The sequence below is a fragment of the Nansenia antarctica genome, assembly GCF_963989245.1.
Source record: "Nansenia antarctica genome assembly, chromosome: 7".
Lineage (NCBI taxonomy): Eukaryota > Metazoa > Chordata > Actinopteri > Argentiniformes > Microstomatidae > Nansenia > Nansenia antarctica.
The window spans coordinates 60821672-60848982 of NC_137677.1; positions in this window are offsets into that span (position 1 = coordinate 60821672).

Consider the following 27311-nt stretch of genomic DNA (forward strand, 5'->3'; position numbering starts at 1 on the left):
TGTGTGTGTGTGTGTGTGTGTGTGTGTGTGTGTATGTATGTGTGATTGTTTGGGGGGAGGAAGGAACCAGCTGTGAATGACAGGAAGGGCCTACAGAGTCACTGGTCTCCCCTATGTGGCTGACTGGACCCTGGGAACACTGTAGCCCCAGCCCCAGAACAGGCACCATCAAAACAATACCGGGTGCTGCCACACAATGCCTCTGTGTACGGGCCCCTCCCAATGTGAACACAGACGGCATAAAACCCTAGCAGCTTGGCCCAGCCCCAGACCAGGAGAGAGAGAGGAGAGAGAGGAGAGAGAAGAGAGAGAGGAGAGAGAGTGCCTCTGCTAATGGAGCTAGTAATGGAGCTCTCTCTCTCTCTCTCTCTCTCTCTCTCTCTCTCTCTCTCTCTCTCTCTCTCTCTCTCTCTCTCTCTCTCGCTCGCTTGCTCGCTCTCTGTTATTTTTTCTGAGCATAGCTCAACAGCGCCCCCGTGGGAAGGATGTATATTTCACAGTGACTCTCACAGTCGAAGGCACTTGAAACACACGCATAAACACACACACGCACATGCAAGCGCACGCACACACACACACACACACACACACACACACACACACACACACACACACACACACACACAGACTCCTCCCCACCCTTTCTGCCTTTATCACTCTCTCTTTTCCCTCTTATCACAGCGTCACACTCTAGAGATTCCAAGTCAAATAATGAATATAATTATATTGTGGGCTTTTTAAAATTCATTATCTCACTACTATTCCATATTCATGAACAGCGATAATGCTGTTTTTCCATATTCAATTAAAACAACTTATAATTACTACGGTACTCTATACATAGACACACTCAATCAACTCTTACCCACAGACACACCTATCTACCAAACACCTCCGTCTTCTTAAAGTTTACCACTCCAGTGCTGGTAAATAACGACTCTAAACAGTAAACACCACACATATTCTACCACCAGAGCAGTGTACCGACACCGAAGATTTGAAGATGTTTGACAGTTTCAGTGAGACTCCTGTTCTAGTGGCACGGAGGTCCCTACGTGTACCATACTCCTCTCAGGCTGGCGTGGAGCCAGCGCCGCCACACATTAGCACGTTATTTTATATTCACACAACACAACTCCTTTTTCCTGCACTCTGACACCAATTTATTGAGATCACAAGTGAATATAATTTGTTATGGGAATACTGAGGTAATGCTGCGACGGCTGGCCCGCTACTCCCTGCCCATATTAAACAGCCACACACACGCACACACACACACACACACACACACACACACACACACACTTACATGCTTGCACAGGCACAGATACACACGTACACACACACGTACACACACACACACACACACACACATACACATACACACACATGTGCGCACGCAGGCACACACACACAAACACTCTATTTTCCTCTCTCTCTCTGTCTCATTGAAATGGGGACAATTTCAGCACACTATACATATTCAGTTAGTATTAGCAGCAGAGCAGAAACCCAGCTCCCTCTTCTCCCTCTCCTCCCCCTCCTCTCTTACTCCCTCTTATCCCTCTCCTCCCTTACTCCTTCTCCTCTCTCTCCTCTCTCTCCTCCCTCACTCCCTATTTCCCTCTCCTCCCTCTCCCCCCTTACTCCTTCTCCTCTCTCTCCTCCCTCTCCTTCCTCTCCTCCCTCTCTCCTCTCCTCCCTCACCCCCTCACTCCCTTACTCAGCAGATGTGGGGAAGTTGTCTTGTTTCCCCTCTCTCAGCTTTCTTGGCCTTCACTCCTACATTACCATGTAAGAGGCTTTGTTGTTTCTCCTCCTCCCTCCCTCCCTCCCTCCCTCCCTTCCTCCCTCTTTCCCTCCTGCCCTCCCTCTTTCCCTCCCACCCTCCCTCTTTCCCTCCTGCCCTCCCTCCCTCCCTCCCTCCCTCCCTCGCTCCCTCCCTCGCTCCCTCTTTCCCTCCCTCCCTCCCTCCCTCGCTCCCTCCCTCGCTCCCTCTTTCCCTCCTGCCCTCCCTCCCTCCCTCCCTCTTTCCCTCCTTCCCTCCCTCCCACCCACCCTCTCTCCCTCCCTCCCTCTCTCCCTCCCGCTCTCCTTCCTTCCCTGGACAGTCTCAGGCCCAGTCAGTCGGTGGAGGCAGGGTCTTGCTGCTATGGTACGCTTGTCTTTGAGGACCCTCAGATGAGGCCCAGAGGCCTGTCTGTCTGTCTGACTGTCTGTCTGTCTGTCTGACTGTCTGACTGTCTGACCGTCTGTCTGACTGTCTGTCTGTCTGTCTGACTGTATGTCTGACTGTCTGTCTGTCTGACTCTCTGTCTGACCGTCTGTCTGACTGTCTGTCTGTCTGTCTGACTGTCTGTCTGACTGTCTGTCTGTCTGACTATGTCTGTCTGTCTGTCTGTCTGACTGTCTGTCTGACTGTCTGTCTGTCTGACCGTCTGTCTGACTGTCTGTCTGACCGTCTGTCTGACTGTCTGTCTGTCTGACTGTCTGTCTGACTGTCTGTCTGTCTGTCTGACTGTCTGTCTGTCTGCCTGTCTGACTGTCTGACTGTCTGTCTGTCTGACTCTCTGTCTGACTCTCTGTCTGCCTGACTGCCTGTCTGCCTGCCTGTCTGCCTGCCTGCCTGCCTGCCTGCCTGTCTGTCTGCCTGTCTGTCTGACTGTATGTCTGTCTGACTGTCTGACTGTCTGCCTGACTGCCTGTCTGCCTGCCTGCCTGCCTGCCTGCCTGTCTGTCTGTCTGCCTGCTTGTCTGCCTGCCTGCCTGCCTGTCTGCCTGCCTGCCTGTCTGCCTGCCTGTCTGTCTGTCTGCCTGACTGCTTGCCTGCCTGCCTGTCTGCCTGCCTGTCTGCCTGTCTGCCTGCCTGCCTGCCTGTCTGCCTGCCTGCCTGTCTGCCTGCCTGTCTGACTGTCTGCCTGCCTGCCTGCCTGTCTGCCTGCCTGCCTGCCTGCCTGCCTGCCTGCCTGCCTGCCTGCCTGCCTGCCTGCCTGCCTGCCTGCTTGTCTGGCTGTCTATCATCCCAGGCAGGGCGTAGATCAGAGAGGGCAGCTATACTGTGCGTCGCCGTGGCAACAGATTTACGAGAGGGCAACCTCCTTGTGAACCTGCCTGTTTCATGTCCAAGCCCTCGCTTTAGAACCAGAAAAGACACAATTATATTTCTGGGCTTTGCAGAAAAGGCGGACAAATATTCTACAGAGCTCACAATAGAACATGACTAATGCATGATATGAGAGGTTTAGGACAAGGCATAGTGGATATTAACCCTTGAGGGTTATGCAATAAAGAGACAACATATGAACATCATATAATAATAATCATAATAACATTAATAATAATAATAATAATAATACGAGGCCTTTTTTTTATCATAACAATTTGTTATGTTTTGTTAAAGGAAGAATAATAATATATATATATTTTTTTTAGCATAACCTTTTTCTCTCGCTGCTGAAATGTCGAGAAACTGAAGCCTAAGCGTTTTACTCTCGTACACGTGTACAACGGGATATAACTGATTCTGAAGATGCCTTCTGAACAAGATCTCAACAACAATGTGAAGCCACGCTAAGGCACGTCTTTCTGTGGTAACAGATAAGACGAGGACTCTGGGGGATTCTGGGGGATTCTGGGGGATTGTTGGTATCATTGTATGTTCTGAAGCCGACACGTGCGCCATGGGATTTCTGTCCATAAGTCCCCGATTGTTTTTTTTCTAACAGATTCAATTTGCACCCAAAGTAACTGATGTGCAGTGATTTCTTTATCTAAACATCGCGTTCACTTCGCTGCGGCCCTCTCTGACGACCTCATCCATTCTCTCTCTCTTAATTGGACACACAGATACACAGTGATGTGTGAAAACTGCTGCAGCTTCTCCTGGCTGTTGACTTACAAGTGTGCGTGTATGTGTGTGTGTGTGTGTGTGTGTGTGTGTGTGTATGTGTGCGTGTGTGTGTGGGGGGGGGGGGTACGTAGTGAATTCCTTTCAAATGAGGTAATCTGTGGATAATGGGGGATTTTAGGCAGTGTTTAAGACAGCATAATATAACAATAACATAGTTTTGAAAGGCTGGGAAGAAAATAATTAGCCTAATCCGCTGTATTTGACAGTGTGTCACTTGAGAGTTGACTGCTTGTTGCGAACACACACACACACACACAACTCGAGCCTCTGTCTAATTCTAACACACACACACACACACACACACACACACAACTCGAGCCTCTGTCTAATTCTAACACACACACACACACACAACTCGAGCCCCTGTCTAATTCCTCCTAAGTGCCCGGGCCGCAGAGGGAAGTCTCTGGTGCCTCTTGGCATTGTTGCTCCTGGTCCAATGGGCCTCTTTTATGTGCACAACAAATATCCATGCATAAACACAGACAGACACACACACACACACACACACACTCACACACTCAACAAACACGCACACATGCATAAACATACTCGCACACACACTCACACACACACACACACACACACACACACACACACACACACCAACCAAGATCATACGGCGTCCTGTTGGTTGGTTGAGACAGTGTTATCTAGTGAGTGACATCATCTGGTAGCCCACTAGTCAAACCATCAGCCGCACGTGGCTTTGACCTGGCTGGGGGATGTATCCCCTGGTATGCAGAGCTAGGGTCACCTGGTTTAACCCTGGACGCTGGTGTGGCTTACCGTGAGATAAGATAACCGGTGCAACCTTCCCAAACGTCCCTATCGGATCGGCCGCGCCCGCCGCTCCTCAGCGGTCCAGGATTTCTGTCGACCGGCGGGGAGAGAGAGTGACCTGATCTCAGAGAATGTGCCCGGCCAGGGGAAAATAGCCAGACACGTCATGCCAGGGGAATTACTGTAGTGATAAACTAGACTGTAAAAACAAGGGACTTTCACTGTTTTTTTTCTCTCTTTTTGCACACGCAAAACGGATATCTGCACATCTGGTCTGGTCTGGTCCACTCTCACTCTCTCTGTCTCTCTGTCATTCTTTGCCCTCGCTCTGTCTCTCTTTGTTTCTCTCTGTCTCTGTGCGTGTGTGTGTGTGTGTGTGTGTCTCTCTCTCTCTCTCTCTCTCTCTCTCTCTCTCTCTCTCTCTCTCTCTCTCTCTCTCTCTCACACACACACACACACTATTTTTCTTTGAATACAGTACAGTTTGTGTGCATACCGTTCCATTACCAGTACATCTTAAGGTCACAGACACCCTGTAGTCCATCCATAGGAGCCCTGTATAGACAACCGATAAATAGCACAAGGAGGCAGAAGAGGCGGTGGGGGGGGGGGGGCAGCATTACTCAGGCGAAGGGGGGTAAATTACATTACCCTGAGAAGGCTGTAAGGCCGACAAATTAAGTTTATGGTCCCTCCTCCCAGACGGCCTTAATTAGACATTTTATTTGTTGACTCGCTCCTCCTTGAGATTAAGAAGTAACCCCCTACCTAAAGCAGCCGTTTTAAACTGTGTATTAACTCATCACACACACTGGTTTAAATTGAACGCAATCTCATTAGAGAATGTCATCAGCTTAGTAGGCATGGCACACTCAGGGGGGGGGGGGGGGGGGGGGGTAGCCACACACTGTCTGGCTCTCATAGGCTAATGCACAGAAGAGAGATCCTGCTTGGATAGCATTTAAGCTGCTGTACCATAAAGAAACGTATAGTATGATTACAAGATAACAGCAAGCCTCCAGCGGATTTAATACACTGCCTTCCAGTCGTTTCTCAGTAGCATTTTTCCCATTGTATGTCGATGACTGGTGGATAGACGATTCACTTACTTAGACAAATGTATTACTTGTAGGTCGGTTTGGTTGAAGGCGCCGTCTGCTAAATGCCATGAATGTAAATGTAATTTAAATGTATGTCATGACACCTAGCATTACGCTGGGTGTCTGTTAATTATACATATCAACCAGTGTGCTGAATCGTCCTAGAATGTCATAGCAAATGAAAAAAATGTCTAGCAGAAATTAATAAGCTTTAAATCATAATAAGTACCAATTAATATGCTTTCATTCATAATATAATAATATAATACATGTATATTTAAACTAACATTTCTGAAGTCGCGGGGGCCTCTTGGCATTGTTTGATGGCCTAATGGAGGACACACACACACACACACACACACATTTACGTTTTTGCCATTTAGCAGACGCCTTTATCCAAAGTGACTTACAACAAATACATTTGTCTAAGTCATCGTCTATCCATCAGTCATTGTACGAAAAAGTATCTATGCTGCCATTGGCAGTCACAATGCTAGCAGAAGGAAGAAGGAATTACGTTGTTTTCTTGTTTTTTTTCACACACACACACACACACACACACACACACACTCACACACACACACACAATTGAGACCACCTGTTATTAAATGGAGTGCATTGTACTGTATTCAGAGTGCATTGTTACTACAGTATGACGCCTACCTGTATGTGTTTATCTCTTCATTAAATCAGAACATTTTACATTTCACACCATTTAGCAGAGGCTTTTATCCAAAGTGGCTTACAACCAGAGATTACAGGGACAGTCTCCCTGGAGTAGCTTGGGGCTAAGTGCCTTACACAGGGGCACACTAGGGTTGGTGTTCCCAGGTGGGATTTGACTCATGACCTTCTGATCACTAGTCCAACTCACTATCAACTAGCCCACTACCCCTACCCGGAACTCCTGGGCATGAAGTGAACATCTGAACCACTCTACCTCATGATAAACACATATACAAACCACTCTACCTCATGATAAACACATATAGAAACCACTCTACCTCATGATAAACACACATAGAAACCACTCTACCTCATGATAAACACGTATAGAAACCACTCTACCTCGTCATAAACACATATACAAACCAATCTACCTCATAATAAACACATATAGAAACCACTCTACCTCATGATAAACACGTATAGAAACCACTCTACCTCGTCATAAACACATATACAAACCAATCTACCTCATAATAAACACATATAGAAACCACTCTACCTCATGATAAACACACATAGAAACCACTCTACCTTGTCATAAACACATAGAAACTGCTCTACCTCATCATAAACACATATAGAAACCACTCTACCTCATGGTAAATACATAGAAACCACTCTACCTCATGATAAACACATAGAAACCACTCTACCTCATGATAAACACATATACAAACCACTCTACCTCATGATAAACACATAGAAACCACTCTACCTCATGATAAACACATATACAAACCACTCTACCTCATGATAAACACATAGAAACCACTCTACCTCATGATAAACACATATACAAACCACTCTACCTCATGATAAACACATAGAAACCACTCTACCTCGCCACTCTAACACGTAGGGAAGGCAAGCGTCTTGTCTGGACGGCCCATGTTTACTTTCCAACAGTGGGAAGACTTACGGAAATAAGTGTGAACGCCTCAGATCTTGACGAGGCCTGTCGCGGGGGAACGCGGGAGATTAAGCTGGAGTAAGTGGCCGAGCTTAAAACCCTCAGCAGACTACTTCACTGCTCGTGGGGGCAAAGTAAAGCAAACACAGTTGACTTCACATCCTCCACCGAGCATCTCTGTCACTCAGACGGAGGAGACACCCACTCTAGAGATCAGCAGAGTAAACACAAAACGTTTAAGATGTATTTAATTGATTTTTCATTCGTCTGTCGTCTGGGAGATTTTGGGTTCATGTATTTCTCTAGTTTTCGTGGGATTCCATGTTCATTATGTGCAAGAGGAAATGCTGCAGGACAAAGCTCAGTGGAGGCGCACAGTGGTGAACTATGCCCTCCCAGTGACCTCAAAAGCCTGGACCAAATCAGAACCAGAATTATTTTTGGAAGGACAGTACACCTCCACATTGTTGTCTAGGCACATATCTGGGTCGTCTTCTGTCAGAGCAGTGAAGGACGTAACCTACTGTCCTCTCCATGGACCAACTCCATGGACAGGTTTTTTTGTTTCGTTTTCTTTTAAATATGTTTTTGGTGGGAGCATTTCTGCTTTATTGGGATGGAGACAGAAGAGGTTGACGGTAGGAAGGATGGACGAAAGAGAGGAGGGATGACTTTCAGGATATGTCGATGGCCGTAATTGAACCAGGGACCTTGTGATTATCCGGTATGTGCATTAGTTTGCTACGCCATCTCTGTTCTAACTTGTCTTTTCAATATTCCACTGATCTGACAACTGTGTTCTTCTGCTAAGCATCCAGGTTGAAGGTGGTGGAATGTGCATTGATGAGTGAGGAGATGTTTGGAGGTTTTTAGAAATGACAAAGTGGGATCACCTTTGGCTATAATCGATCATTGGATTAGTGGTTGTCAACACAGACGTGTAAAGTATACAATGAGCAAATGTTTCCAGAATATAGTCCATTTGCCATCCAGAGGGGAACCAAATGGTGTTGTTGCTTTGTGTCTGAATCGACTTATTCGAGGTCGACAGGACGGAGTCAAGCTAGCATGCAGGATGCAGAGGAGGTGTCCGGTGGGAGACAAGCCCATAGCTGTCCAAAGCCCTGATACTCAGACCGATGTGCCCATCAGCTTAGCCTGAGGGGAAAATGTCTGGCTTGGAAGAACCAGAGGGAGGACCATGTCAGAAACAATCATTTGAGTTCAATGTCAACGGCAGGGTCTGTGGCACTGTGCTATGAAAATACAGCAGATATTGTGTGCGTGCGTGCGTGCGTGCGTGTGTGCGTGCGTGTGCGAGAGTGCGTGCAGTGACTCAGGTTTGAGTTAATGAGTGCTAATGATTACTGAGTCATACCTTAAATGGGCAATGTCATTGGCACATCCATTTTTGGACTTTGAAATGAATGATGGTTTTTCCCCATTCAGAACCCAACATATGGACTTGTTTTACTCCATTGTTTAGAGAGAGAGAGAGAGAGAGAGAGAGAGAGAGAGAGAGAGAGAGAGAGAGAGAGAGAGAGAGAGAGAGAGAGAGAGAGAGAGAGGTGGTATAGCGCTGGAAGAATATAACTTATAAATGTCTCATGAGCTTAGTTCAACAGTTTTTCCCCAATCAGAACTGAACATAGTATAAACTTGTTTTACTCTGTTGTCTGTAAAGGGAGAGAGGGAGAGGGAGAGAGAGAGAGAGGTGGTATAGCAATGGAAGAATATAACTTGTAAATGTCTCATGAGCTTAGTTCAACAGTTTTTCCCAAATCAAAACCCAACATATGAACTTGTTTTACTCCAGAGTTTGTAAAGAAACACTGCATAGCCTCAACGCATTGTTAAAACTATGTGTTGATATCATGGATGGTCGGTCTTTGCATCCATAGCTGTCTATGAAATTGAGTGGTTACATTTACTGTACCCAGCCCCATCCCCCAGCTGTTTACCAAAAAAACAGCTTATCGAGAATTGTGTAATTTCATTGAAAGCTATATAAGAGGTTTTTGCACAGTTTTTGCTAAAACACTGTCCAAATTTTCGCTGACACATGTAGGATAACAGAAAGAAGTAACATAAGAATGCATTTGATACTTATCGCATGGACAGTTTATTCAATAGTTTCAATAGTTGTATTCAAGGTTTCCTACGTCATGGTAAAAGACACATCTTGATGGTTGATTCAAGCAAGCTGAGTTAGCTGACATTCTGACTGATTTAGGCAACAATGGCTTGACTGAGACAGCATGATCTACGTTCATTACGTCGACCCTGAACCTGAATTTGACATTAACTCAAGCCGCTAGCTTTGGATAATCCTGAATAGCTCGCTTTTTGTAATAATAATAATAATAATAAATGTATTTGTATAGCGCTTTTCCTGCAAACGTTGCAGCTCAAAGTGCTTTAATCAATATATAATCTTAATTTAATTATTTTGTAACTTAAATGCAATATTAAAAGGATGGGTTTTAATAGCATACAGTTTTTTGTATGCTATTAAACCCATTAAAAGGATGGGTTTTTTGTAGCATACAGTAGCCTTCTGGTATATGTGTAAGCAAGCTGAGTCAAAGCAGAGGCAAAGCAGAGTCATAATAATAGTAATAATAATAATAATAATAATAATAGTAATAATAATAATAATAATAATAATAATAATAATAATAATAATAACTTTTGATTTATTTAGCACTCTTCCTGCAAACGTTGCAGCTCAGAGTCACATATGCCAGAGTGTATTATTTGCGTCTATCTTGGGGCACCTAACTCCACCAGTAACATCAAGTATTTAAACTGGCACACATCTCAGTGTGAGTGTGAAGGTTCTGGCAGCGAGGGGTTCTGACGTCACCGAGTCCAGGATGAAACCCTTTGAGATAGTCGAATGCCAAGCCCTGAGCCAATCGCGGCGGGACACGCACGCTTGCGCACACACACGTGCACACAACGCACACGCACACACACACACACACACACGCACACACACACGCACACGCACGCATGCACACACACACACTCACTCACTCACACACACACACACACACACACACACACACACACACACACACACACACACACACACACACACACAGAGAAGCTAGCATGTAGGATATAGGGCATTATAAAGAGATCAGACCACTCTGAAAAGAGTGCTCCTGGGGAAACTCTTCACCCTGGTGTATGATGGAGACCATTCAGAGAAAACAACTTTGTGTGATAGCTTTAACCCCTCTGGAGAGAGAGATCAGGAATGTGACCCTACAGTGTTGTGTGCTCAGACAGGTTGCCAGTCTCCATTTCTCATGCTGTATGATGTACTGATGTACACCCACACATACAACTAGAGGCAACATACATAGTTGTTCAGCATGTATCTTTATGAAACACATAATAACAGTGCACAGTAACACCTGCTATGACAACAACCGACACAAATTAACGTTTATCACAGAGACCTTTTCACAATTTGTCATCTTACAAAAATCTGTGTGAGTGTGTATGCGTGTGAGTGTTTGTGCGTGTGTCCGTCCGTATGTTTGCATTTGTGTGTGCATGCATGCACGTGAGTGTGTGTGTGTGTGTGTGTGTGTGTGTGAGAGTGTGTTTGTGTGTGTGTGTGTCTGTGTGTGTATGAGTGTATGAGTGTATGAGTGTATGAGTGTGTATGATTGTGTGCGTGTGAGTGTGAGTGTGTGTGTGTATGAGTGTATGAGTGTATGAGTGTGTATGATTGTGTGTGTGTGTGTGAGTGTGTGAGTGTGAGTGTGTGTGTGTATGAGTGTGTGAGTGTGTGTGTGTGTGTGTCTGTGTGTGTGTATGAGTGTATGAGTGTATGAGTGTATGAGTGTGTATGATTGTGTGTGTGTGTGAGTGTGTGAGTGTGTGTGTATGAGTGTGTGAGTGTGTGTGTGTGTGTGTGTGTGTGTGTGTGTGTGTGTGTGTGTGTGTGTGTGTATGTGTGCCTCCAGGCCCTGGTGCTGCATGGTGAGAGCTGTAGGAACATGTGAGGGTTCTGTCCAGAGGAGGCAGCCAGAAGACCCGGGAGGGGAGAGTCAGGGCGATGAGGTCATCCTCCCAGTCCAACCCCCCAGGCCAGTGTTTACCCTTCCAGTGAGGCCCCCGGGCTGGCATGACGATAGGGAGGGTGACCCCCATCAGTCCGACCCACCGCCTGAAACAACAAGGAGACGAACCCCAACAAAGATCTGGTGTTTTGCGAAGCACAAGAGCCATTGCTTTCATAGAAGGAGTTAGAGAAACAGAAGCAAGGAGTGTGTGTGTGACGTTTCCTTGGTTACCGCAGTCAACAGAGAAGCGTACCGTTTTGACAATAAGAACGAGAAACTCATTTGTCGATTCGGAAGCGGGAACGAGATTCTTTCGACGTCTCCTCCGCCGCCTTTGTTTTGATTCGAAATCATTCGAAATGTCGACTCTTGTCTTCCCACAAACCTTAAGAAACAGACGTAGACACCGTCATTAACTATTTACTATAAGCCTTGAGTCAGTGGAAATTTCCGTGAATAAGCTGTCGAAAGCAAGAAAAGAGCTGTCCTCATCGAGCCTTGATCACAACATCAAACATACGACATAAAAAACCCTGCGTCCTATAGACGGCGGCGCTGCATGCGCAGACACTTTTCATGTCGTCTTTTATTATTCTTTCCATATATCTGCCCGTGGTCGGGCCTGGCAGAGAAGTGAGGCCCGGAGATAGTGATTAATGTAACGCCACCGCATGTGTCATGTGTGGATCCAGCCGGCGTCGGAGATCAATGCCATGACCACACCAAGGGTGAGCACCGCCGTGATGCATCCATTTAACACTCCTGATCCCACACGCGCGCAGCCTGGAGAGGGCAGACCCCCGACCACCGCACCAGGCCAGGATGAATTATAACTCTCCCTCATCTCTCTCTAGCTCTCTCTCTCTCTCTCTCATTCTCACCTCCATCGCTATACCACCAATACCTCTCTCTCGCTCTCTCTCTCTATATCTCTCTCTCTCTCTCTCTCTCTATCTCTCTCTCTGTCTGTCTCTCTCTATATCTCTCTCTCTCTCTATCTCTTTCATGCTGGTTTTGACTAATGAAAGATAAGCCTATTAAATTCACCGTTCTGTAACTGTCAGCCATCCTAACAATGTAAGGGCAGGTGATTCTAATGAGAATTTCCCTCTTGACGAGCAGTATTATTAAACATCTATTAGCATACATTTAATAATGCAGGTTGTCTCATGGGATGGGGTCAGCTACAATACCGTGACAAATAAAGCGAATGTAAATCAAAGACGTGTCTAAAAAAAAGTATAATAACAGAAATGTGTTTGTCCCCCCCAAAAAATGTGTATATGTAAAATTGTATTCTACCACGCACTGTAACTTACAGTCGCTAACTTGTAATGTTGACAAAACAGGAACATCTTTTCAGGCAAGATAATAGACTGCTGTGGATTCTCTTGGGCCTTAACTGCACTAATTATGTTATGTGAGTTGTCTACCATTTTAAAAGCCCCATCCCCAAGTGGCCTCCGATTTACCAGCATTTGCACACATCTTGCCGCTCATAAATAAATGATGAATAAAAAATACTTGAACAGCTAAGACCAATAACAAATGACGCGCTTGCTGACAGCTTGTGAAGCTTTTATGCCTGCGGAGAACAACCCAATCATAACTATGATGCAATGCTGAGGCCACAGACTGTATAAATATTAAATTATATATTATATAATATTATGTTATAGGGGCGGTTGTGGCTCAGGAGGTAGAGCCGGTGTCTAATGTTTGCAAGGTTGGTGGTTTGGCGGTTCGATCCCCGGCTGGCCACGTATCGCGGTGTTGTCCTTGGGCAAGACACTAAACCACTACATTTCTCCCCAATGAGCGGGCCGGCTCCTTGCATGGTAGCTTGCCGCCGTTGGCGTGTGAATGTGTGTGTGAAGTCCATTTACCATTGATATATTACATATTCACTCCTAGGCCTCTGATAAGGCACACAACACTGAATTCCAGCACTGAATGTAGCAGACTTGAAATATACCGATTTCTATAGTCAATGTGAAGTACCTGCTTGAGCTTGATGTGGTGAAAGATGTGGTATGAAAGACAGCCTGACAGACAGCCTGACAGACAGCCTGACAGACTCACGGTCCCCTACCACCAGCTGCAACGTTTGCAGGAAAAGCACTATACAAATAAAAGTTATTATTATTATTATTATTATTATTATTATTATTATTATTATTACCACCTCAACCATTTCTTGATGATGATCAAGACATAGGGCAGACAGCCTACTGTGAGACTTCTACAAGGTGTTGACCTGATCCCATATGTGTACTTACCCTCCGTTTGTCCTTAATCATTTCCCTGACTCTTGTATAGACTTGTGTAATTAGGGCTATTGTATGCAGAGGTGCATACCAGCTCCCTTACCCATAATGCACTACACTGGGCCCTCGAAGGAACACAAACTCCTCCAGGTGATAGTTCTATTGAATATTCATTTTTCCAAATCGGGCTTTGAAAGCCGAGGCAGATTTAAAGGGTAGATTGGGCTATACTGTACTGTACGCAATGTGATATAATTAGAAACGTCTTAATTATTTAACTCGCAAAGCCTCCTCCTTGCATTCCTCTGAGTGTGTTCTTTTCACAATCCACAGTTCAGTCTTCACAGTTGAAGGTGACATTCATGAGTGAGAGATTTACCACAGGCAATAACAGGCTTCTAATGTCATATGTCTATAACAAATATGTAAAACAAATATTAGGTCTAACAAATCTAAGAATGACAATACAGTCATAACATCTCATTGTAGAGCCATGACCATGAAGGTTCCAGTGCTAGAAGGTTCTAGAATGAATTTCAAGTTTGATTTGACTTATTGAACGCTTAGGATGCTTGCTAATGTAAGAAACAATAGCACATCAATATGTATTGATCCACAAGTGATTGATCTACAGTGTCAAACAGGTTCAGGGCATTTCTAAAAAAATATCTTCACATAGGTGTTTTACAAGACAAATAGACAATAGTTATTGACGGTGAGTTGGTTAACACACTAAAGCAACCAGAATAGTGGGAGGTCTACACACATAACACTGATGTGGCTGACAATGGCATCTCTGATATCTTCCTTTTGTTCATCAAAGAACAGTATATTCCACCTCTAACAAGACTTTTTATTGGCACAAATCACAAAACAATACAGCACAAAGAGAAACGAGAGAAGATGACTACATTGTGTTTCACCTCAGATGTAATTACCCCGCCGCCGCAGGTTCTAGTTCAGGTATATATTGATGACACCCACCAGCTGGCAGCCTCACTATTAGAGTCACTTGTGTGCAGCGTTTAGCTTCCTGTCCCCACCGACACTGTTCATTATACCGCATTGTAGAAATGCAAATCGAGCATTCACGTTTTTCAATGACTGATTATGTTTCAAAAAATGTGCTCCTTTGACAAATGCAAGAAGGCATTGTTACTTTTCCGCACCGTGGCGTAATTGCTATGTGCCTCCTTTTTTTTGCCGTCTGTGGATAATGGGAATTATCTGAGGCAGATTCATTTATCATAAAGTGTAATTAGTTGATAATTACGGTGTGGTAATTACATTGGAGAAGGAAACCCAGGGATGATGCGCAGTAGGAGCTCTCCTGAGACAGTCGCCTATTGACAGTATCCACCTCACACACACTCGGGCTCACACACACACTCGGGCTCACACACACACTCGGGCTCACACACACTCAGGCTCACACACACTCAGGCTCACACGCACTCGGGCTCACACACACACACACACACACACACACACACACGCATGCAGACACATGTACATGTAGACAGACACACACACACACACACACGCATGCAGACCCAGACACATGTACATGCAGACAGACACACACACACGCAGACCCAGACATACTGTATAAACATGCAGAACCGCACAGCCGCACACCACTAAATACCTCAATAGACACACACACACACACACACACACATCCCTCATACACATTTGAACTATCTTCACCCAGACTGACACTCACACTCTGTTTCACTGCACGGCCGTGTTCACTTCAGAGTACTGTTTGCTTTCCCAACACAATCACATTAACACATCTACTGTACTCTACACCATCACCATACAGACTTACTCCCAGTGGCCCTACACTACACTCCACTACCTCATTGTTTTCCTCTCAGTATTGTCTTTCATATTTCCCTGAAGACACATGCCATCATGTTTTTGGCAATAGTGGACCCAGCTAATGGCTAGTTTTACAAGGGATTACATTAATTTCCTAAAGGACTGCATGGGATCCTCCGTGCTAGTGTTAAAGCTGTGCATACTGCATTAAGTGCAGTGGAGCATATAGGAAGCTGTATTATTATATAGTGGTTGAACACAGCGCCTCTGACAGACCCTGTTTCCTTTGTCCTCAGGGTTCTAACTTTCTTGTAATCAGGTTTTTTTTGTGTTCAGACACACACACACACACACACACACACACATAAACCGATTCACACACACACACACACACACACACCCACACACACGTGCACACACACACACACACACATAAACCTAAATCAGGTTGTTTTTGTTCAGACACACACACACACACATAAACCTATTCACACACACACACACACGCACGCACACACGCACACACACGCACGCACGCACGCCCACTCCCTCTTTACACAATCCCTTTCCCCTGCATTCCCATATATCTCGAGGTATCGCTCAGTCCATCATCACCTCCCTAGCTTAAATACCCTATAGGCAGGGGCCTCTCACGCACTGTGTTAAACACACACATGTTCTCCTCATCAGACTGTAGTATTATAAACCCACCAGTAATCTCACATCTCTGGCTGATCTTGCACCTTTTCAATTTCCTGGAAACCTAATCCTGGCTGTAGCTCCCTACCTCATCATAGCCTCGGAGAAAAGAAACGGAGCGACGGAAGGAACACAGAAAAAGGAAAATAAATTACGCCTTTTGATATAACTCGGATTAGGCAAATGGCATATGCATGTGTGTAGTGACGGGGCCTGTATTGTGTGTGAGGGTGTCATCCATCATGGCTAACTGAGGTCAGCGGGGGCAGCCATCTTAGGTGGGACCTACTGCTGTTGTTGCAGATCAGGGGAAGGCTGGTGGAGGTAGACATCAGAGGCTGGGCTCATTGTAATGCATGGAATGGAATTAGGAATGGCGTCCGACAACACATGTTTGATAGTAGTCAATGTTGGACACGATTCCTCATTCCGTTCCTTACATTACAATGAGCCCAGCCTGTGGTTTCTACCCCACAGCAGCCTCCCCTGTTGCAGATATGAAAACATGCTAAACCTACCTACATATTCCACTCATTCAATGTAAAGTATATCAGTAAAGAGAGTTCAATACTATCTTATTTGATCAAATCTACGTACACGGAATAGTGTGCTTTATGAAAAACTTCACGTATTCTGTATTTCCAAAGGTGTTTTTTTTTCCGGAGGTGATTGTATGGTGTGAACGCGGAGCGTGTTAACACCAGGGGTTGTCCTGTAGACGTCCGCCCTGGTGAGATCTCAGCAGGTAGTCTGATCCTCTCACTCAAACTCTATCGATTTGTTTGCTAAATGCCAATGGCTGAGAGCTGGAAGACACCAAAAAAAGAGGAGCTTATGTGGATTAGTGATATTAGTACCCTACTGTTTCTGACAACGACAACCCTATTATTTTTTTTAATTTTTTTTATCATTTAGGGTTGATGTCAGGATATTGGAAAACGGTTCTATTCATGGAACATATGAACTCATGCCCATTGGCCCTTTCGTGGTGTCTCCTCTCACGATGTGAAACGAGAGACTTCCTGTTTTAAAACCTTTACACAGTTTGAAATCATTAGGATTCTCGCTGCCATTTCAACTTAGGTTCTATTACATTGGGGGCTGAGGAGATATTGTAAATGATTTTGAGGGGTGCCCTAACTGCCCTAAAATGCTCAAAGAAAATCCCTTTGGAAAGGCGATCCCTGTCTCTCTCTGACTCTCAGACACTCCCTCAATAACCACTTCAAAACCAGCCATAAAAACCGTTAGCATGAATGGACGTGGGTTCTATTGAAAACACATTGGATAGTAGTAATATATGCCCTCCACTAATGTGAAAGGATCCCATGGCGGTTTCAAGGTCAAACGCCAATAAAATCAAAGTCGGCAATTTGTCGGAGTCTGCGATGACTCTCTCTCTCCTCGTGACACACACGCACACAGACGCACGCACACACGCACGAACGCGCGCATGCACGTACGTATGCGCACACACACACACACACACACACACACACACACACACTCACACACAGGCATGCATGCACACCCACGACACGCACACACACGCACACACTCACACACAGAAATGCATGCACACCCACAACACACCCACATACACACACACACACACACACACACACACACAGACACGCACACACACACACACACACACACACACATGCTGACATCATCTGCAGACGATCAGACAATGGAGACACTATGCAGGGCGGGGGGGGGGGGAGTGGGAGTGGGATAAAGGAATCCCGTCGTAATTCCCGTCAGCAATGATGTAAATCAGAGTTTTCCCATTACGCATCCCGGCACAGCTGCAGCTGTAGAGCCAAGTCCACCATCCCGGGAACAGGAGTGTCTATACGAGTACTGCATCTTTCACACATCTTTCAAAAGATCATCTTTCAAACCCCAAACCCCCTGCCCGTTCACTCTGCTCTTCCACCTCTTCTGGCCGAGTATGCATCTTTCACACATCTTTCCAGGGTTCCTGCTCTGGTTTTAAAAAGTCTTAAAGTCTAAAATCCAGCAATCCAACCCATAAGGCCTAAAAAGGTCCCACATTTCTGTTATTCGGTCTAAAAATGAGGTGCTAGGTCTTAAAAAAATTAGATCCTGCAAGGAAATCAGTCCGACCACATCTATTTACGTGGAAATGAATCGAGCTGGAACCAAAAGAACGCCAATTCGCTTCCTTTTTTGTCTGTATGGCAGTGAAATCCCTAATTTCATCACCTCGAGGATGACGAAAAGCTATCATATGGTGTCGCGAATAGGTACAAAATTATGTTCAAAGAGGTCTAAGAAAGGTCTAAAAAGGTCTTAAATTTGACTTGTAGGAACCCTGTCTTTCAAAAGATCATCTTTCAAACCCAAACCCCCTGCCCGTTCACTCTGCTCTTCCACCTCTCCTGGCCGACTGGCACGACCGCCTCTACGTGGACGCAGCGGTCACACTACCCACTCACGGATTGTCTCTGTCCTGGCAGCTGGCACCTCGCTGGTGGAACGAGCTGCCCACTGCTGTCCAGACCGCAGAGTCACTCCCTAGCTTCCGCTGTAGACTGACTGACCCATCTCTTCAGGCTACACCTTAACTGTCCCTCCTAAAGACATCTTCATCCCCTCTTCTCCCCTGTACAGTTTCTGTAAATAATTAAATGAAAAATACACAATCTTAATTCCTTCCTTCTACGAGCATTGTGACTGCCAATGGCCCCTGGCCCTCGCATAGATGACTTTTTCTTGCTTTCTTCTTCTCACATAGACAGATGTACTTGTTGTAAGCCGCTCTGCATGAAGGCGTCTGCTAAATGCCAAAAATGTAAATGTAACCATCCCGGGAACGTGAGTGTCTCCATGAGTACTGCACAGGGATTACTTTAGCTTTCCCATCTCGTCGTGAACGACACTGTGGGTCGGATCTCTGGGTAGTGTCACAGTAATGATACTCAGTAGTGGGATGGGATGGGAGATGTGTCACTGTGCCAGACACACACACACACACGCACACACACACTCGCACACACACTCACACACACACACACACACACACACGCACACACACTCGCACACACGCACACACACACTTGCACACACACACACACTCGCACACACACACACACACACATACACACACACACGCACACACACACACACACACACACACACACACACTCGCGCACACACACACACACACACACACACACTGACTACACTGTCTATTGTGAAATGTCAGTGTTAAGGAGTTTGGCTGTGTGTTTCCTCCAGGTGTCTTTCCTTGGCTAGCTGCAGTCGGACTGGTTAGGTGCCTAGTAGCTGGCTGTTCTGTGTTCTGTGTCGGGTGCAACACCAAATAGTCTTTCTGACGAGCTTGACGAAGCACAGACACTGTCACCTGTCAACAACATCTGTGTGAAACAGCTTGTCTTGGACGAGTGCTAGTGAGTAGGTTTAGACCACACCTGTCAGTGCCGAATCCTAGTCAGAAGAGATTGGCAACGCCTGCTTCAGATCAGATTCATTAGCTGTACCTCGTCTTGCTTTGTGCTTGGTTTATTTTTTTTTCTCTCTCATTCGGATGGGCATGGTTGGAATCCGAATCCGAATCCGGATTTATTTCATTACATCCGATGTACAGGTACACAAGAGTCAAAAACGTTGCTTAAGTTCTTCGACATTGGCATTGCAGCAAGGTCACCAAAATCAAAATAATAGAATAAAGTAAAATAAGTAAAATAAGTCATAATAAAATAGAATAAAGTGATGGTAGTCGTATTGCAGCAGGACCAGTAGTACTGCAATATAATCAGTAGTGCAAAAATGCTGCGTAGGGTACAATATGATGAAATTCAATCATATTGACAATATTCCATATCGGTCGGTTGTTGAACAGCGTAGCTGAGTTGCCCACACTCACCAAACAAACTATAGGGCCAAAGGTCACAAGGTCATCTATTGTATTGTAAAGTTGGATACTTGGATACACAGGGGGCGGCTGTGGCGTAGGAGGTAGAGCCGCCGTCTAATGATCGCAAGGTTGGCAGATCGGCGATTCAAGCCCCGGCTGGCCTCATGTCGAAGTGTCCTTGGGCTGTGTGAATGTGTGTGTGAATGGGTGAAAGAGAGGCCGTTGTAAAGCGCTTTGGATAAAGGCGCTATATAAGTGCGGTCCATTTACCATTTTACTATACTTGCCGTGAGACGTTGCTTGTTTTGAGCGATCTAAATGAACCGTTTTCGTCCGTACGGAGCTACTGAACAATACAGTAAAAGCAGCACGTCAACCCTTTACACATAACGGATGTTCAATGGAACATAATTGGAAACAAATGTGACTGATTGCAAGCAATAAAGCTGCGTTTAGAAAAGGTGAATTCTTTCATAGTCTCCTTGAGCCCTATTATGGAAAAAAAGTGAAGGCAGTAATGTTGATATATACATCAGAAGTATGTTTCCCTCCCTGTAACCCCTCAGCCCCGGACAACCCTCCAACCCTGTAATCCCTATGACGAATGGCTACACACTCTCACACTCTCACACACACACACACACACACACACACACACATACACACACACACACACACACACACACATACACACACACACATACACACATACACACATACACACACACACACTCATACACACATCCACACATCCACCCCCCCCCCCCCACACACACACACACACACATACACACACACACACACACACACACATGCACACACACACACACACATCCACACATCCACACATCCACCCCCCCCCACCCCACACACACACGCACACACACACACCTGTAATCCTTATGACGGATGGCCCCGGTCCAAATGAATCTTAACTGCAGCCATCCCCCAGATCCATCCGCTCATCTGGTCCAATCGGTCTCGGGGCCATTAGAGGCGTTCACATACATTTAGATTATCCCTGTGTTTTCATTACCCTGGCCTAGATAATCTCTGTATACAGTGGGAAATTAGGGGTGGATCAGCCGCGGGCAGCGGAGGAGGGGGAAGGACACCCCCACATGTTACCTTCAAAGGCGCTCCGCCTGAGTGGAAGCAGGTGGGCCTTGTCCACCGGACCAGAGTCTGGCACAGGGTGGGCCCTACTGGAGGGAGGAAACACCCCTAGGCCTAGCAGTGTGTGTGTGTGTGTGTGTGTGTGTGTGTGTGTGGTGTGTGTGTGTGTGTGTGTGTGTGTGTGTCTGTGTGTCTGTGTGAGTGTGTGTGTGTGTGTGTGTGTGTGGGGGGGGGGGGGGGTGTGTGAGTGTGTGAGTGTGTGAGTGTGTGAGTGTGTGTGTTGACGGGTTAAACACATGAGAGAGGAGGGGTTGTGTGAGTGTCAGTGTCAGTGTCAGTGTGTGTGTGTCTGTGTGTCTGTGTGTGTGTGTGTGAGTGTGTGTGTGTGTGTGTGTGTGTGAGTGTGTGTGTGTGTTGACGGGTTAAACACATGAGAGAGGAGGGGTTGTGTGAGTGTGTGTGTGTGTGTGTGTGTGTGAGTGTGTGTGTTGACGGGTTAAACACATGAGAGAGGAGGGGTTGTGTGAGTGTGTGAGTGTGTGTGTGTGTGTGTGTGTGTGTGTGTGTGTGTGTGTTGACGGGTTAAACACATGAGAGAGAAGGGGTTGTGTGAGTGTGTGTGTGTGTGTGTGTGTGTGTTGACGGGTTAAACACATGAGAGAGGAGGGGTTGTGTGAGTGTGTGTGTGTGTGTGTGTGTGTGTGTGTGTTGACGGGTTAAACACATGAGAGAGGAGGGGTTGTGTGAGTGATTTGTCACCCAGCTGTCTGAGATGTGGAGTCTTGGCTGACACCGTAAACACTTGATAACAGCTCTGGAGAAAAGCTGTTCCATACATCCTCTTGGTAGGCAAATGTTGTTTTGTGAGTGTGTGTGTGTGTGTGTGTGTGTGTGTGTGTGTGAATACGTGCGTGCGTGGGTGTGTGCATGCATATGTATGTGTTTGTGCGTGTGTGTGTGTGTGTGTTGCACTGACTCTGTGAAAGCCATCTAATCTCGCCGACTAGTTTACCTCAGGGATGCAAACAAAGATGTATCCAGAAGTATGGGACAGGATCACTCAGGAGTCTCAGGAGTTTTCAGTTTGCAACTGTTGACATGCCGGATTCTCTCTGGTGGCATTTCGAGACGTTTCTTAACAGTTTCAATGTGGTTTGTGGACTAGATTGTAAAAATGTGTGGGTAAAACAGAAATCCATCACACACACACACACACACACACACACACACACACCACTGCCAAGCTGCCTGTCCCCACATTGCCACCCCTGTCATAATAACGCTGCCCAACCCCTGCCTGGCTCCTGCCTCCTGGCTGACAGAAGCCGGTCTCTGACGGGCGGATGCCCTTTTCCTGGACGCCTCTCTCCTTGTTCCCTGTCAGAAGGTTCCTCTCCCTCCGACGCCGTGTCCGTCCTCTGCAGCTCCGGCCTGCCCAGAGGCTCATGTTTCTCCGACACCGCCTCTCTCCACAATGCGGTTAATTGTCTCCGATGTCACCACCACGTCTTCTGATGTCTGTCAGCATGCTGAAGTATTTAGAATGATTGCTTTGTTCTAAAAACTTCTTAAGTTAAGTTCCAGTAAAAAAAAACAAAAAAAAAATCTGTTTGTGCAGTAGAAAAAGAATCGGGATCATTGTTAATTATAACTACATAAACCTCATCTATGCAGTCTTCTAGCCCGCTGTGCTAACACAATCTGTATTGTACAGTATTATCTCTCCGTGGAGACCCATTGCCCTTTTTGGAGGAACACGTTGTGCTTCGCTTCTATTTCTCCTCCGGAGCTCTGTTAATATTCCTAGCTAAAGCTTCTGGACTGGTGCTTTTTTATGATCTGACAAAAACCATAATGCATGGGTCTTGTAGTGCTCAGCCCAGCTCTGGGCTCTCAGAGACCAGCCCAGAGGTCCTGATGTACAGGGAATGTTTATATCCCGCACTGCAGAGGAGCTGTAATTTACAACTACCAGTGGGGAGGCTAATTTCACATGCTGGTCTGTTCTCAGACTAGGCCGATTCCCAATCCCCCAACCTCCTCTCTCCTTCCTCCCCCCCCCATCTCTCTTCCTCTCTGTTTTAGTAAGGGCAGAACTGGGGTTGGATATATATATATATATATATATATATATATATATATATATATATATTAAGAACACGGATATCTATCTTGTTAGCTGAGTGTGAAGTAAATGTACTGTATGCTGTCCCATAGCATGATGGTGTGTGTGTGTGTGTGTGTGTGTGTGTGCGTGTGTGTGTGTGTGCGCGTGTGTGCGTGTGTGTGTGTGGGAAGAGAAAAAAAGAGAGGAAGAAGAGAGAGTAGTAGAGAGACCGAAAGAGACAATGGTAAAAAAAGTGCTGGTCTTTCACAACAACCGCTTAAGTGTCTGACAGACAATTCATTATTCAGAGTGTGTAGTAATGTGTAAAGTTGTGCAAGATCACGCATTGCTATTTCATCCATCAAAAACGTGAAGAAATCAGATAAGACGCGGGTCGGGGAACAAGACTTCAGAGTTTGATGAGCTGCAGAGCAGTACACCACCACAGACAAAACCATTTGGGGGGATCGATCTTAGGTGTCGCTTTATGGAAAGGTCTGCTCTTTATAAACTGTGTCCCTTGTTAAACCGTGACATTTACTCAGCGTTGCCACTCGATCTCCACCATGTTGATGGGGTCAGAGTAAAGCCCAGCAGATGCGTGTGTGTTGCATGGAGATTATTAACAACAGGTATTTCCAGAGCTGTAAATATTATAGCCTATACAGTAGGCAAACTGTTTGAGATCCAGAATGTTCATATTCCCCATTGAAAGTCCCATGACCACAAAGGGCCTATTCTGACTGCTGTTAGTTCGGGTTTGTTTAGTTTCATTACCGTTTCTTTTCAATATTTGATCGTTCAGACTTATGTAAAAATGGTGAAGTGAGCTCGGTGCATGTCGGAATGTTCAGCGGGTTCCTTTGCTTCCCCGGGCCTGTAGTATCTAGGCTACAGTTGCTACGGTGATGTTTCAGAACAGGAAGTGTAGCGACAAACTTGTATTGACTAATGACACACAAATTGTGTCATTAATAAACAGCACTTGTCGTGGGGGACGTGTGTGTCACTCATCGTCGAAGAGTCTGTATCTAGCTTTTGCAGACACATATTGACAATAATGTCTGACAAACAAATCGGGTAATTCCTGTCCATTTGGTTCTGTCTGAGTTTCTGGGTGAGTGACAGAGCATGTTCGGCTACGGCTGAATAAGTAAGTAAGTAAGTAAAGCTTTATTTATATAGCACCTTTCATACAAGAAATGCAGCTCAAAGTGCTTTACAACAGGAATAAGAACGTAAAGTGAATATAAAAACATATACATGCATATAATGAATATAAAAGCAGGGGGAAACAGTAAAAAGAAAAGATAAAGGTCTAACTTTCCATGTCCCTTTCATCTCCCTACCTTACACAGTCTTTCTGTACTTCCCACTGGCTTTCACCACAAACATCAGTTTTTGGAAAAGGTCTGTCTCAGTCTCTGTGTACGTTCTTAGTCTCTGTATACATTCTCAGTCTCTGTGTACGTTCTCAGTCTCTGTGTACGTTCTCAGTCGAGGAAATTACCCACAAACTATCCTAGCTTGTCTTGCCGGATCGTTGAGGCTAGTACCATTTTGTTCTTACAAGATGCACCACAAACACGATATCACAGTCTTCCCAGGCACAGGTTCACTGTTAGCCTATCTTGTTTAGCTTCCGTTTGTATTGACAAATAGCTACCGCCAGATCACAGCACTGTACCCACGGTTAAATGACCATGTACAAGTTAGCTCTAGAATACAGTATCCTATTGTATCTCAAATCTCAATTCTGTGTGAGTGACAATCCTAACTGAAAACGTTCTAGTTCTGTTCTAAGTGTAACGTTGTTGCTAGGTAAAGCATCTCCTCACAACTAGCAGGATTGAATTGAACTGTGCGGCTCATTTTGGCGACAGTGCTGAGACCCTCGCCTCAGATGGAGTTTGATTTGTTCCCTGCTGTTTCCGTGGCCAAGTGGAATGTTCTGACTACTGTCACGGCCCGACTATAGCTGTTATTGTAAGCCCAGGGGGTTATGGTGATTGGCTACCCAGGGTAGGCTACTTGTGGGAGTGGCTTGATTAACTTGATTGACTAATGTGCATGCCGAGCTTGTTGGGTTGTGACACTACTCTCAAACTAAATGAACCGGGCTCGACTCTAAACGAATATTTTAGTCAGAACACTCCCTAAACTATACTGTATATAGTTTATTACATATATACATTATTAATATATATATATATATATATTCTCATTTCGAACCAACTGTGTCCGACGCACACAGACAGAAATATATTCCTTCATCTATGAAATTTCGGGGAGTTTGTGTAATCTCAACCCCACGCTTCAAGTGTTCCCTCAGAGGCCAGATATGATGCGGTTTTCTCAGACGATGGCGTGAGAATGTTCTTAGCAGTGTTCCGAAAAGGATATGCTTTTAAAATATGATTTCTGGCGGAGGAAGTGATATTGCGTGAGAAACGTGAAGTAACGACACAATGTTTACTCTGTGTTTCCTGCCCCGTAGTGCTGTGTGTGTGGTACGCTTGGTTACCTTTGCCGACTCACCTCAGCTGGAATCCAGTGGATGCGCTCCATGCCTGCACTGTCATTGTGATGTCACAGTGATGTGTCATTGTGATGTCACAGTGATGGAGTGATTCAGGTCGTTTCCCTACCCAGAAAGGAAGGGTTTTTTAAACGGTTTTTTAAACGCTTCTTATATTGAGATACTTACGTAACACAAGTGTGACATTTGGCCTGTCAGCGTATGTACTGGATGTAGGGATCAGTACATGTCATGGGTATTCATATACTTCTAATAATATCACACCACCTACAGAATCACCTATTTACAAACACAGTGCTGCCAGATCACCCCCCCCCACCACCACCACGCAAGCATACGCACACACACGCACACACACACACTCACACTCGCACACATACACATTTAGCATTTTGCAGACACACACCACAAACGCACACACACACACAAACACACACGCACACTCACACTCGCACACATACACGTTTAGCATTTAGCAGACACACACCACACACGCACAGGCACAGACACACACACACACACACACACACACACACACACACACACCCCTCCTCTCCCCCCTCCCTCCATCTCCTCCCTCCCTCCCTGAGTGGTGGAGAAGGTGAACAGATTGTGTGTTTCTCAGGCAGAGTGGTGTCCTGTAGAGAGTGGGTGGTTAAGCTCATGCCCGCTGGTGCCCTACGTCCTGCTTCCTGTGCTGGGCTTGTCTTCCTGTCTAGAACCTTGACAGCTAAATGACTGTTCTCTTTCTGTTCGCCTTGCCATGCATGCACGCACACACACGCACACACACGCATACACAAGCATGAACACACGCCACACATACACACGCATACACACGCACACGTGCACACACACGCACACACACACACACACACCACACTCACACACACACACGCATACACATATGCCGCACACATGCACACACACACACCCACACTCACACACACACACGCATACACATATGCCGCACACACACACGCATACACACACGCCACACACACACACACACACACTACACTCACACACGCATACACATATGCCGCACATGCGCACACGCATACACACACGCCACACGCGCACACACACTCACACACGCACACGCACACACACACACACACACACATGCCTCCCCCCCCCTCTCCTACCCATGGACATCTGCTAGCTGCAGTCTACCGGGGTGGCGAGCCCCTCTTAGCATCTGCCCTGCACGTGCCTGTCTGTTCCCTGTCTGAGAAGCATTGTCTTCCTATGATGGTGTGTGTGTGTGTGTGTGTGTGTGTGTGTGTGTGTCTCTGTGTCTCTGTGTCTGTGTCTGTGTGCGTGTCTGTGTGT